Source organism: Sapajus apella, unplaced genomic scaffold (assembly GCF_009761245.1).
Source record: "Sapajus apella isolate SASKATOON/1434 unplaced genomic scaffold, GSC_monkey_1.0 scaffold11, whole genome shotgun sequence".
NCBI lineage: Eukaryota > Metazoa > Chordata > Mammalia > Primates > Cebidae > Sapajus > Sapajus apella.
This window is the reverse complement of record NW_022436951.1, coordinates 26,253,586-26,268,283: the sequence shown is the minus strand read 5'-3', so window position 1 is coordinate 26,268,283 and position 14,698 is coordinate 26,253,586. Positions and strand designations below refer to the sequence as shown.

Here is a 14,698-nt window from a genome sequence, read left to right as displayed (position 1 = left end):
CCCTTTATAGTTAAACTTCTCAAAACGTTTTCTTTTCATATTGCCTCTATTTTCTCACCTCCCATTCTTAGTGTCTGGTTTTTTAGTTGTTAGCCTTCCTGTGATATTTTCCCAGGCATGTTTCTCAGCCCAGATAAGACTACTTTGTGGGTTTTTCTTTTTTACAATATGATTTTTTGTATTATACTTTAAGTTCTGGGGTACATGTGCAGAATGTGTAGGTTTGTTACATAGGTATACACATGCCATGGTGGTTTGCTGCACCTATCAACCCGTCATCTACCTTAGGTATTTTTCCTAATGTTATCCCTTGCCTGGCCCCCCACCCCTTGGCAGTCCCCAGTGTGTGATGTTCCTCTCCCTGTGTCCATGTGTTCTCATTGTTCATCTCCCGCTTATGAGTCAGAACATGTGGTGTTTGGTTTTCTGTTCTTGGGTTACTTTGCTGAGAATGATGGTTTCCAGCTTCATCCACATCCCTGCAAATGACATGAACTCATCCTTCTTTATGGCTGCGTAGTATTCCGTGGTTTATATATGTATACATTATGAAATGATTACCAACAGCCAGTTAACATCTCCATTGCCTCACATAATTACCTTGTGTGTGTATGTGATGAGAACATCAAGATCTACTCTCTTAGCAAATTTCAAGTGTACATTATTATTTTATTTTTGCCAATCTAGTAGATGATGAATATTTCATTGTATTGTTAGTCTACATTTTCTTGATTACTAAGTTTAAGCATCTTTTCATGTTTTTAGCCATTTATGTTTTTTTCCGAAGTACTTTTTGAAGGCTTTTGTCTATTTTTTTATTGAGTTACTTTACATCTTTTGTTATTTGTAGAAATTTTTCACTATAAACAGAAATTTTTCACTAAAACAGATTTACAAAAAAATCTGAGAAAAATTTGCAAAATTTTTCTCCTACTTTTCACCCTCTTATAGGGTTCATAAATAATAGATGGCCTTTTTAATATAATATTATGCATAAATTCTTTTCCTATATTGCTTATACTTTTGTCTTTATATATATATATATATATATATATATATATATATATTATTGCACTTTAAGTTCTGGGGTACATGTGATGAATATACAGGATTGTTGCATAGGTACCTACATGGCAATGTGGTTTGCTGCCTCTATCCCCGTCACCTATAACTGCCATTTCTCCCCATGTTATCCCTCCCCAACTCCCTACCTACCACCGTCCCTCCCTTAGTCCCCCCACAACAGACCTCAGTGTGTGATGCTCCCCTCCCTATGTCCATGTGTTCTTATTGTTCAACACCCGCCTTAAACTCCAGAGCTTCTGTACAGCAAAATAAACAATCATTAGAGTGAACCGGCAACCAATAGAATAGGAAAAAATTTTTGCAACCTACCCATCTGACAAAGGATGTATATCCAGAATCTACAAAGGACTAAAACAGATTTACAAGAAATAGCAAACAAACACATTCAAAATGGGTATAGGATATGAACATACACTTTTCAAAAGAAGACACATATGAGGCCAATAAACATATGAAAAAATGCTCATCATCACTGGTCATTAGAGAAATGCAAATCAAAACTATATTGAGATACCACCTGACGCCAGTTAGAATGGTGATCATCAAAAAATCTGGAGACAACAGATGCTGGAGAGGACGTGGAGAAATAGGAACACTTTTACACTGTTGATGGGAGTGTGAATTAGTTCAGCCATTGTGGAAGACAATGTGGTGATTCCTCAAGAACCTAGAAATAGAAATTCCATTTGACCCAGCAATCCCATTACTGGGTATATATCCGAAGGATTATAAATCATTCTGTTATAAAGACACATGCACACGTATGTTCAATGCAGCACTGTTTACAATAGCAAAGACTTGGAACCAAACCAAATGCCCATTGATGATAGAATGGACAGGGAAAATGTGGCACATATATACCATGGAATACTATGCAGCCATAAAAAATGATGAGTTCATGTCCTTTGTAGGGACATGGATGAACCTGGAAACCATCATTCTCAGCAAACTGACAGAAGAGCAGAAAATCAAACACTGTATGTTTTGTGTTTTTTGTTTTGTTTTTTGAGATGGAGTCTTGCTCTATTGCCCAAGCTGAAGTGCAGTGGCATGATATTGGGTTACTGCAACCTCCTCCTCCCCGATTCAAGCAATTTTCCTGCCTCAGCCTCCCAAGTAGCTGGGACTACAGGTGCCCACCACAATGCCTGGATAATTTTTGTATTTTTAGTAGAGATGGGGTTTCACCATAGTGGCCAGGCTGGTCTCAAACTCCCAACCTCGTGATCCGCCTGCCTCAGCCTCCCAAAGTGCTGAGATTACAGACATGAACCACTGCCCCCAGCCAAGAATACCTTTAAGTAGGATTGCATTATGTATTACTTTTTTTTAAAGTAGCCAATCACTCAAAAATATACTATAAGCTTATTGATATCAGATTTTTACTATTATAAAAATAGCAAGTATTGTCTGACAATGCACAACCACTCAGAAGGCTAGGTTTGAATTTAGAATTCTAGGATCCTTGGAATTGCACTCACTCCTGCCCGGCCACCTATGCTGTCCTATACTAACAGGAAACTTGCACATATATACCTGAGCAGCCTGCATGTCCAGGCTCCTCCCTCCAGCCACCACAAATAGTTATTGTTGGCTATTCAACAAGCTTTGAGGTCACACAGTAATTGCATAGTTCCACTATTTTGGCAGGGCATTCCGGGTTTCCTGGGTGTGGGTTGGAGTGAAGTGCAGCGGAACACATCCCCTTGGCAAGCTCATTTCCTGCTCATCTACCCTAGGAGATATTCACAGAAATGTTCACACCAGCATTGTTAAGAAGAAAACAACTGGAAAAAAATCTCAGTTGGTGGTTGACAAGGGAGTGGATAATTCGTGTTACACAATCACATAGTAATGAAAAGGTGTATGCACATATTATAAATATTTTATAAAATACTATGGTAAATTGTATGTAACTGATTATCACAGAATGCTTTTACTGATTTTTGCTGAGTCTTTCATGAGTAGCCAACCTACAGAATTATGATTCAGTGTAGAATGAACATTGGATAATATGTTTATGTTAAAAATTAATACAAAAGTGAAACAACTCAGACATATGTTGGAAATTCACCATTTGTCAGAGACATTAGCAAATACTGTGCTTTGTTCAATGAGATAATAACTTTTGAATACTAGAATAGTACTTTTTCATTCTTTTGAGGCTATAGACATGATATAATGGCTATAGACATGACACACTTTTAAGTTTAACCTGCATTATTAACATGTTTTCCATATTAAATGTAAATAATCCACAGAACAATAGATCAAGTCCTGACTTGCAGCATTGCAAATTTTCTTGGTATAAATACTCCCACAGTTGCCAATTTCAAGCTATTGACATGGCACTGCTGAAACAGAGTTGAAAAGATAGGCAGTAATACACGTAACATAGTGTTTCCAGCATACAGGCAAAAAACAGAGCCTCAAAAACACGGATTTTAGTAAAACATAGTAACATAATTGGACAATGATGAGTTTTGTGGCTTCCTTTTGTGATTAATATAATTTGCTTAATTATAAGTTTATATAATTTATTTCTTTATAATGACTGTGTTTAACAACTGGCTTGCAACATTTTAGAGAATTTAGCAATCAGCTATTACAAGCTGGTTCAAACCAGCTTCATCACAGTATTGTCCAATTGACTGAATGGTCTGTGTTGGGTAGTTTTTGTTTTTTGTTTTTTTCCATTTTGTTTTTCTATTTGTTGATTTCTGACGCAAGATAGCACTGTATTAATTGATACAGCTTTAAACTTCAGCTTCATATTTGGAAGGGCAGTCCCCTCAGTTTTCTTCTGTCGGCTGGTCTTGTTGAGGTATACCTTGGCACTTCCCTCTTCTGTATAAATTTTAAAATTATTTTGTAAATTGCACCCAAAAACCTCTTGAAAGTTTGAATGAAACTTCATTGACTTTTAGGTCAGTTTGGTGAGAAGAGACATCTTTATGACACTGATTTTTGCTAGGTATTAATATTGTATAACTCTTAAGTTTCTTTCATGCTCACAAAGGTATAATCATATAATGCTTAAAAATTCCTTTTTAAAAAAGGTTTATTTCAAAATACTTTATATTTTTGGTTGCTGGTATAAAGACTTTTAATTTTTTTTTTTTTACTAAGTTAACTTTATTGAGGTGTAATTTACATACAATGGAATGCACCAATTTTGTATGTAGGTGGTTACACCCCTATAACTACCACCACCACAATAAGGATTCAAAACATTCCTATCACTCCAGTAAGTTCCTTTTTGCTCTATTTTGGTCAGACCCTCCCTCCCAAGCCCAGGAAACCATTAATTCACTTTATGTCACAATAGATTAGTTTTAACTATCCCAGAATTTCATAAATATCGAATCATACATATGTGCTCTTTTGGAGCCTGAAACTTTTGCTGAACATAATGCTGTTTTCAACTATTACATTTATGAATTTTCTGGTAATTTATAACATTTTAACAAGTGCTAACATTTAAAAACTTATTAATGAGTATTGGATGTTATTGACTGCTATTTATTGTAGCTGTTGTTAATCAGTTGTAACCTTTAATATTCTCTTTGCAAATATATTTATAAATGAGCTTGGATTCATAGAGTAGTGGTTAGAAAACTTTTAGAGTCAAATGATAACTATTTTCAGCTTCCAGGTCATACAGGTTCTGTAGCAATTACTCAATTCTGTTGAGTAGTGTGACAGCAACCATTTAGTACATATAAACAGAGAGGCATGGCTGTGTTCCAATAAAACATTATTTAAAATATAGGCAGCCAGGCCTCAGACTGTATTTTCCTGATCCTTGTCAGGAAAACAATTTATATACTTATGACATTAGGACTTTTTACACTTTCTGTGTCTTCTTGGGTAAGATTTGTGAAATCATATTTTCTACTGTATTTTCCATTTTTTTTCTGTTGTAATTTTTATTATGTTCTTCTTTCTGTTAGTTTTGCATTTAGTTTGTACTTCTTTTCCTAGTTCTTTAACTTGTAAAGTCAGGTTATTGATTTGAGATCTTATTTTTTAATATAAGCATTTATACTTATAGATTTCCACTTTACCACTGCTTTCACCATATCCCATGCATTTTGATATGTTGCTTTTTCATTTTTATTCATCCCCAAGCATTTTCTGATTGCCTTTGTCATTTCCTTTGTGATCCACTTGGTTGTTTAAGAGTGTTGCTTAATATTTGCAACTTTTTTTCACTTTTCAGTGATAGAATTTTTCTGTTATTGATTTCTAAGTTCATCCCATTGTAGTCAGAGTATAATATCTGTCATTTTAAATCTATTGAGATCTAGTTTGTGGTATATCACATGGTCTGCAAAATGTCCCATGTGTACCTGAGAAGAATGTGTATGCTGTTATTGTTGGGTAGATTGTTTTGTTGTTGTTGTTGTTGCTGTTGAGATGGAGTCTTGCTCTGTCACCCAGGTTGGAGTGCAGTGGCATGACCTGGCTCACTCCAACCTCCACCTCCTGGGGTCAAGCGATTCTCCTGCTTCAGCTCCCTGAGTAGCTGGGATTACAGGCGCCTGCCACCACACTAATTTTTTTGGTATTTTTAGTAGAGATAGGGTTTCACCATTTTGGACAGGCTATAGATTGTGTTATTTCTATGTTTATTAGATCTACTTGGTTTATTGTGTTGCTTAAGTTCTCTATTTACTGACTTATCTTCTGTCTGGTTGTTTTATCCATTATTAAGAGTAGGATATTTAAATCTGCAGCAATTAGTGTAGAACTGTGTATTTCTCTCTTCAATTCTGACAGTTTTTGCCCCCTATATTTTGATGGCCTGATATTAGATGTATAAAAGTTTATAATTTCTAGTCTTCTTGCCTTGCTAAATTTTTTATCAGTATGTAATGTCCTTCTTTGTCTCTGATAACCTTCGACTTAAAGTATATTTTGTCTTGTTAGTATAGCGACCCCCACACTTTTTTGGTTACCATTTGCAAAGAATATCTTTCCATAGCTTTTTAGCCTTCAATCTGTTTATATCTTTGGATCTAAAATAAGTTTCTTGCTGGCCATGGTGGCACATGGCTGTTGTTCCAGCTACTTAAGAGACTGAGGTAGGAGGATTACTTGGATCAAAGAGTTCCAGATTTTAGTGTGCTATGATTGTACCTGTGACTAGCCACTGCACTTCATCCTAGGGCAACATAGTGAGACAATTTCCTCTTAATACAATTAAACAAATGAATAAATAAAAAAATAAAATGAGTCTTTTGTGGATAGCGTGTATGGATTGTGTCTTTTAATCCATTCTTAAAATCTGTTTTTTTATTGGGGAGTTTATTTACATTTTAAGTGATTACTGATAATGTGGAACTTACTTGTGTTATTTTGCTGTTTTCTACATGCCACATAGCTTTTTTTTTTTGCATTTCATTTATTGCATTACTGTCTTCTTTTGTGTTTAGTTGATTTTTTGTGGTGCAATGTTTACTTTCTGTCATCTCCTTTTGTTGTGTATTTTATAGGTATTTTGTCATTAAAATACATTTAACATCCTAAAGTTATGCCATTCTAATTTGAATTTATACCAGCTTGACTTCAATAACATACAATAACTGCTCCTTTACAGCTCCATCTTCACCCCCACTTGAATGTTGATGTCACAAAATTACCTCTTTATACATTTGTTTCCTAAAACATAAGGTAATAATTATTTTAAATGCATAAGTCTCTTAAATTATGAAAAAAGCAAAATATGGAGTTATAGCTCATTATTTTTGAAATACTAGCTTTAAAAATTGCCTATGTGTTTATATTCATTGAGGTCTTTGTTTCTTCATGTTGCTTTGGATTAATGTTGAATGTTCTTTTATTTCACCCTTCAGGGTCTCCTTGAGCATTTCTTGTGGAACTGGTCTATTGGCAATACATTTTCTCAGCTTTGTTTTTTGGGGGAATGTCTTAATTTCTTCCTGACTTTTGAATGGCAGTTTTGCCAGATACTGAATTCTTGGATTGGCAAGGTTTGTTTGTTTTGTTTTGTTATTTAGTTTTTTAGAGCTTTGAATATATTGGCCAATGGCTGTCCTCTAATGTTTCTGAGGAGAAATCTGCTGATCATCTTTTAGGGAATCCCATGTATGTGACAGATTTCTTCTTCCTTGCTACTTTCAAGATTTTTCTCTTTGTCTTTGTCTTTCTAAAGTTTGATAATAATGACTCTTGGTAGGGGTCATCTTATTTGGAGTTCTTTGAGGTTCTTAAATATTTATATTTGTGTCCTTTATCAAATGTGGAAAGTTTTCAGTCATTATTTCTATAAATATTTTCACTTATTCTTTGTCTTCTCCTTCTAGGACTGCCACAACACATGTGTTGGTCTGCTTGATGTTGACTCATGAGTTCTTTGGGATCTGGTTACTTCAGTCCTTTGTTGTTGTTGTTCCTCAGGCTCAGTAATTTCCATTGCTCTTTCTTCAAGTTTGATCACTCTTTCTTCTGCCTGTTCAAATCTGTCCTTGAATTCATTTAGTGAATTTTTCATTTCATTTACTGTACTTTTCAACTCCAGAATTTCATGTTTCTTTTCAGATTCTCTATATCTTTGTTGACATTTTCGTTTTGTTCATACGTCACTTTTTTCATTTTCTCCCTATATTTCTTTATTTCTTCAGCACTTTAAGATAACTGTTTTAAAGTCTTTGCCTAGTATACCTGCCATCATGTGTTTGTCGGGGACAATTTCTGTTGATTTGGCCTTTTCCTCTGAATGGGCCATACTTTCCTATTTCTTTGTATACCTTATTATTTTTTATTAAAATTGTACATATGAATCTATACTTTTACCTCTATTTTTGCAGATAAATAAGACTTGGGTAAATTGATAAGTATAGAGATAATAGGGGACTGGGATTCAAATGTTCAATATTTTGATTCCAGAGTTTTGCCATTAACTTCTGAATTCTTTGCTACTTTTTCTCTAAGTCTGTTCTCACAAAGCAAACTTTTAATGCATAATTTAGTAACTTAATAAGATATGGCTATTGGAAAGAAATAGTCTGTGAAGAAAGGCTGAGTCAATTATGCCCCACAATTTTAAAAACTTGGGATTCTGGTTTATAATTCATCCTGTAAAATTGATTGTTGCCTAAACTACTAAAATTATATTTCTGAATGCAACCAAGTGAGGGTCAAACCATGAACTCTAGTTCTACTTATGTATATTTTCTTATTTTCAAAGGCTTGTACAGACATCTCATGTCATCCTTATAATATGTCCCTGAAATACTGATAATATTTTTTCCGTAAATGAAATGGCTTATGAAACTTGGATATAAATTAAAGGTCTTTTGACTTTTCTTGAAGAGCTCTTCCAATATAGAATGGATCAGGCATTTCATGAATTCCTTCCTGAACTACCCAAATGACTTCACCCTTACATAATTTGATTTAGTTCCATGTCATAGAATTAAGGATTGGATGATGATTGACTTATTGTTGTCTTAGAGGACAGCAATATTTAATGCATTTGTGGATCTAATTGAATTAAATGAGAAAAGTAGCTTCTATACAGTTAATATATGATGCAAATGCACTGAAACGGGAACTAGAACACATACAATTAATAAATTGGTTTCCTCACTAGACAAAACAAGCCAGGAAGGATGACAAATATTTTTGTGTTTTGTTATTCATGAACTATTTTCACATGATTTATGCCTTCATATATTTGGGCGTCAGTTTTTGAAAGTTTATTTTGCAATTTCTGAATTGATTGTTCTGGATAATTTAGCATTCCCTTTGTCTTTTGACACTAGCAGAGAACTTTTACGTGGATGGCTGACTTCTGAGAATCTTTTGGTGCTTCTATTTCCCAGAGGCCTATCAACCCAATGACTTTTTCTTTTTATGGCCCATGTTCTAAATAATGACAGGTAACATTTCTGTTATTGGCCTCTTTTTTTGACAGTGACTACCTACATAAAGAAAAAAGAGAAAATAATGTTATTTCAAACCAGCACTAAACTGGTTTAATAAAACTTCACGCAGAAACTTCAATTTGGAAAAACTCTGTTTTAGTGTATCAGTAATGACATTTATCCTTTTTTAAGGCAGAGTTGGCATTGTAAGTGTAGACTGTTGTTATATATAGGCAAAAATTATTAGTTAAGTGTTAATAAAAAATTACATGTGATGTATGGACATAAATATGAGCAGTAAATAGTAATGATACTTCTAATCATAACTAACTTTTTAGTGCTTACTGTGCTTCAGGCAGCATCATATGTGATTTAATTTGATCCTCACAAAAATCTAAAGGGTTGGTGTTATTATTATCCCAATTTTACAAAATGAGAAAAATGCTGTTCAAAGAAGTGAAGCAAGTCAATAGGTTAACACTGCTAGCTAAATCTGTCAGTTCCAGATTTCGCATTCTTTACTATATGCTATCCTACTATATGACATATGATTTGAAGAATAAAACCCGAGTTTCCATAAGAAACAAATACATGTCTTACAAAACAACGGCAAAACATCTAGACCACTAGCCTGCTCTGCTACTGAGTTAACAAGCTTAGTGGGCAGGAAGACATAATAGAGTTCTCTTGAACCACAAAATGTAGAAGTATAATAAATTTTACAGATTATTTTTCCTGTTTCACAGTCTCCAGTTTATGAAGACACAAATTTGGAAGAAATTTATCTTAAAGTTTCACGTATTTTCCCATGCACACGTACTGTGAATCTTGTAACGGATCATGTTTGCCTATTTTCTTTGGCTACTAGGAAGTTCAGAAGAAAATGTTCGCCCACCTATAATAATTAGATTCCTTAATCATATAGTGGCTTCATTTTCTTACTCCATTTTTTAGGAGCTCTGGTTTCTTATTATTCTTCACTCTATTATAAAAATTCCTTCAAGGTCCCACAGTATCTTACTGAGATATGGACTAAATATCCCAAAAATAAAATAGGTATGATGAAAATTCAAAATATATAGTTTTTTTAAAAGACTTAGAATTTCTGTAAATGTGGACTACTGAGATTTTCTGTTCAATTAAGAGAAAGGGTTAGGTTTGGTTTGGGTTTAGAAATATAGATATGATCATATCATTACATGAAACCATGCATCCAACTATGAACATACATTTTGTTCTAATTTGGAGACGCTATTTCTAGGGCATATTTTTGCCATGTGCAATTAATTATGATATAAAGGGACAGTTTTCTGCTTCCTTATAGCAAATATTAAAGGTGAATTTCTCCAGACTTATTGCAGGACTTATAAAATATTATCTTGGATGACCTAGTAACAAATGTAACACCCCACAACTTTCAGTAACAACATAATTGATTAATGTTCTATTGCCTGTAAAACAGAGATTGAAACTCCATGTCTATCATGAAGATGTTAAGAGGCGTTTTAAACTAGATTACTGAGCTCTCTCATTACTGATGTCTGGGAGCATCTTATTTTCAATGCATCCGGGAGGGCATGATTTTTTCTAGGCAGTTTGGACCCCCGAAACATGACTTTCTGAGTCCTTTCTTGTTAACAAGAGGAAACATAAATGATTGGAAAAATATTCAATTGTCCCAGGGAAGATGGAGGAAGAATCCTCAAGGGGTGTGTTAGTCTGTTTTTCAGGCTGCTGATAAAGACATACCTGAGACTGGGCAGTTTACTAAGGAAAGAGGTTTAATGGAGAACTCATAGTTCCACGTGGCTGGAGAAGACTCACAATTATGGCGAAAGCAAGGAGGCATAAGTCACATCTTATGTGGATAGCAGCAGGCAAAGAGAGAGCTTATTCAGAGAAATCCCCATTTTTAAAGCCATCAGATTTTCTGAGACCCATTCACTATCACCAGAACAGCACGGGAAAGACCCAGCCCCGTGATTCAGTCTTCTCCCACTGGGGCCCTCCCACGACATATGAGAATTATGGGAGCTAGAAGATGAGATTTGGGTGGGGACACAGAGCCAAACCATATCAAGGGGAAAAAAAAGAAAAAGAGAAAATTGCTTTGGTATGAAAAAAAAAGAATGTACAGAGGGAAGAGGACACAGATGACTTAGTTAAATCCACGCAGATTATAAGCTTCCTGAAAACCTTTCTTTAATCCTGTGATGTGTGATGTGTCACAGAATACATGGACTACCTTTTCATGTCGAGAGTTCTGCTGTTAGTAAATCAAGATGATGAATTTTCTTGATAAATTCTCGAGGGTGCCTGGAGGAGAGAGGTAGAGGATGTGTTCGGGGCTCTGATTCCCTTGCAGCACCTGGCAGCTTACTTTGCTTGGCTGGTTCCTTGGTCTGCATGGATCCTGCATGGTGCTGTCAGGTGCCAGAAACAACAACCACATCAAGTCTCACTTCAGGACTGAACAAAGTTATCTCTGTCCAGCACGTATCCAAATACAATGAAAAACATGTATGAACAGATGGAGGAATTCACTTGTTCCGTTTTCCTTTGGTGAGTCTTAGGAGCTATTTTACCCATGATATCTTTTTCCATACTTTTAAATGCTTATCCCCAGATACTGTATAAAATTTAGTATTTAAAGGTTAGTTCTGGCAAAGTTAACCAAATAGTTCTTATGCTAATTCCACAGATGTGCTTATTTATTCATGTCTAGAATACTTTCTGTCTTCAGATTAATTAAGGCATGCCAATAATTAACTATTCTTTCAGGCTTTAAGGGTCACTCTATTTCTTTAAAAAAATTAATAAAAAAGAAGAAGTTTGAGCTATACAAAAGGAGTATTAGTACTTTATAAATTTTACTACTGGATGTATTGAATAATATAACAGTGGTGTTTAACATTTAACATAACAGAATTTTTAGTAATTAAAAGATGGCTTTCAGTGTTAATTTTTTTCTCTCTTTTATTTATATTGTCATTTGCTGCATGTCATTTTATATTTTAGATAGAATTAAGAAACCCCAGCATGTGGGATGCAGAGCATCTGCATTTATTTATTTGCAGATGCATGTGTGATGCCAGTTTAGGGAATTCTGTTTTAAAGGTAGGATGGTTTAAAGTCAGAATGATGGTAAATGGTTCATATATGTTAAGATGACAATCTATAGAAACCCCACTTGTCTAAACTGCAGTATGTTCCTATTTGGAACTGCAACTGATGTTAAAAAATAATTTATTTTCACGTGCAGCTTTATTCTTCACCTTGCTAAAGTCACATAGAGAAAACAAAATGCCATCAAGGGTAATGACATTGCCCTTGCACTTTAATCTAAAAAGGGCAAAAGAGCTTTACACCTTCAAGACTTCTTCTTCCTTGAGATAAAGTGATGTTAGCTTCAATTTTCATTTAGTATTGTATTATATTATAGTTTCTGTATTTTATAATATGGTTTATATTCAAAAGAAGTCAGACTATCCAGACATTACAGAAACAGTCACAGTCTAACAAGCATGATCGTGAGTACTGAAATAATATCCATTGTCTTGGACCAAGCATAATATTAGAAATCATATTTAATGTAAATACAATTACAGGAAGAAAATAGTATATTATAAGAATTTTTTTTCTAAAATGATTGACGGAGTCTAAATAAAATGTATGAATCTAACAAATGTTAATTTAGTATGCCATGAATGGAGCACTGTACTGGAAAGAGTTAATGCCATTAAAATTATTAAAACATGACCATCCTAATACAACTCATAGGTCTATAAAAGGGGTAGAGGCCAGAATTTAGACATAATATAATATATAATATGACTGACATAAATATAACGTGACTGACATAAATAGAATGAGACTAAAATGTTTGTTGTGAAGAGTGAATGCAGCGGTAGCAGCAAGCTTCTCCAGGAATTGACATTTAGTTACTAAACTAAAAGAAACAACAAGCTTTTTGATAAATTGCAGGTTAATGTTTTTCAAACATTTATTTTTTTATTTTAATAATAGTGTTCTTTTCCTATAAAATGGCTTGTTAATGTCCTTGCTGGCGCCCAGTCCCTGGCCTTGCTATTCCCAGCTGCACTGAGCACATACCTTTTCACTGATCCTGCCACGCAGGTCTCTTTCTCATCCTCCCAAAGCTATGCTGCCTCCCCACATCCCCACGGCTGCTGTCCACAGGCTTCTGATGCCGCACACTGCCTCTTCTCTCTGGGACCTCACTGAGGCCCAGACTGCTCCTCTGGGGCTTGTGATCACAAGTCATGGGTTTAATCCCTGCTCTAAATGTCACTAGCTGATTAGACTTTGGGCAAGTCATTTAATTTCTCTGATCTGTGCTCCCTTCTGAACAATGTGGATTATTGTAAGATATGCAGGAGTGGTTGTTTTAAGTATCAAGTGGGGTAACAAATGGGAAAGATTCTCCCAGGGCCTGTCTCAGGCAAACCATCAGTCATGTCCATTAACCCTTCCCTCTCTCTTTTTCTGCCTCCCTCCTTCCATCCTTCCTTCCTTCCTCTATTTCTTGCTTGACTTTTTCTGCTCCACTATTAAAATTATTTAATCTCTTTTTTCTCTTTTTCTTTGTGATATAATAATCACAAAAGAAGGACTTATATATATGTTCAGGTAGTTCAGAAAAGGATAGAGCATTTTCACAATTGAAAGCATGAGATAACTATTCAAGGATCATTCTTGTAGGGTCTTGAAGTGAGCGTGGACCTTATGTATGTAGAGAAGAGAGAAAGCACTGGATGTAAAGTTAACGCCATCAAAGAGGGCCTTGCCTCCCAGGTGAAAGAATTTATACTCTATTAAACAACATGGAGGCTCTGAAGCTTGTTTTTTTTTTTTTAATCATTTTCTAGGTATTCAAAGGATTGATTTTGAAAACAGTGTTCACGATTAACAGGATAGGTAGAGAAGAGAAGTAGACGGATCATTTCAGAGGATGTGAATCAAAGTAGGAACTAATGAAATTGAAAGGGCTGTTGAGGAATAAATTGTACTGTCGCTGGGACTCCCAGCCAGTTGCTTCTAGGTGTGGAAGCAGCGATGATGTGGGTGTTAAGCTTAGTCACTGGAGGGACGCAGGTGCCATGATCCTAGAGAGGAAACATCAACAGATATATGTTTGACTAGGAAGGTGGTGAACAATTACAAGTTTGAGATTTCAGCTGGAAATTTGGGAAAATGTGTTTAGAAAGTGATGGGAAGTACAAGCCTTGAATTCCACAGCTATTTAAACCCCACTCCCAAGGAATTTAGAATAGAGGTTAAATGTGAGAGGTAGACGCATTCAAGGCTAATGAATGTCAGGAGAGAAGGGCTTAGAGCAGATGAACTGAGGGAAGTGAGATTTATTTTGTGAAAGGTGAATGATGATGCAGAGAAAACATCATCAGAAGCTGAACTGCTTAGAAGGTTGGGATGGTGTTCAGAGAAGAAGGGAACACTGGGGTGTTTTGAATAGTGTGGTACACTGAGTCTGAGGAAGATGGAGGATTAAAGGCTAAGCTGATAAACTTAGAGGTCCCTGGTGACTTTTCGAAAACAGTTTTACAGGGTGATATTTGTTAAAGCCAGAGCAGGACAAACAGTGGTTCATAGTAAGCCCTGGAATTAGATTTGATGGTTTTAAATCAAGGCTTGTTTTCTACTAGTTGCTTTCAATTTAAGATTTAGTGTCTTTCTGGGTG

General features: G+C 35.2%; 1 protein-coding gene and 1 long non-coding RNA gene across 2 annotated transcripts in view; one reads left to right on the top strand and one right to left on the bottom strand.

The window, feature by feature from the left end:
• Positions 1 to 14,698, top strand: part of FBXL7 (F-box and leucine rich repeat protein 7) — a 419,844-nt gene that overhangs the window by 213,346 nt on the left and 191,800 nt on the right. The gene's annotated exons all lie outside the window — the stretch shown is intronic.
• Positions 7,423 to 13,243, bottom strand: LOC116552351. The gene is made up of 3 exons (XR_004269342.1): positions 13,233 to 13,243; positions 8,551 to 8,560; positions 7,423 to 7,504 (listed from the first exon to the last, which is right to left on the bottom strand). It is a non-coding gene; the product is annotated as an uncharacterized LOC116552351 (long non-coding RNA).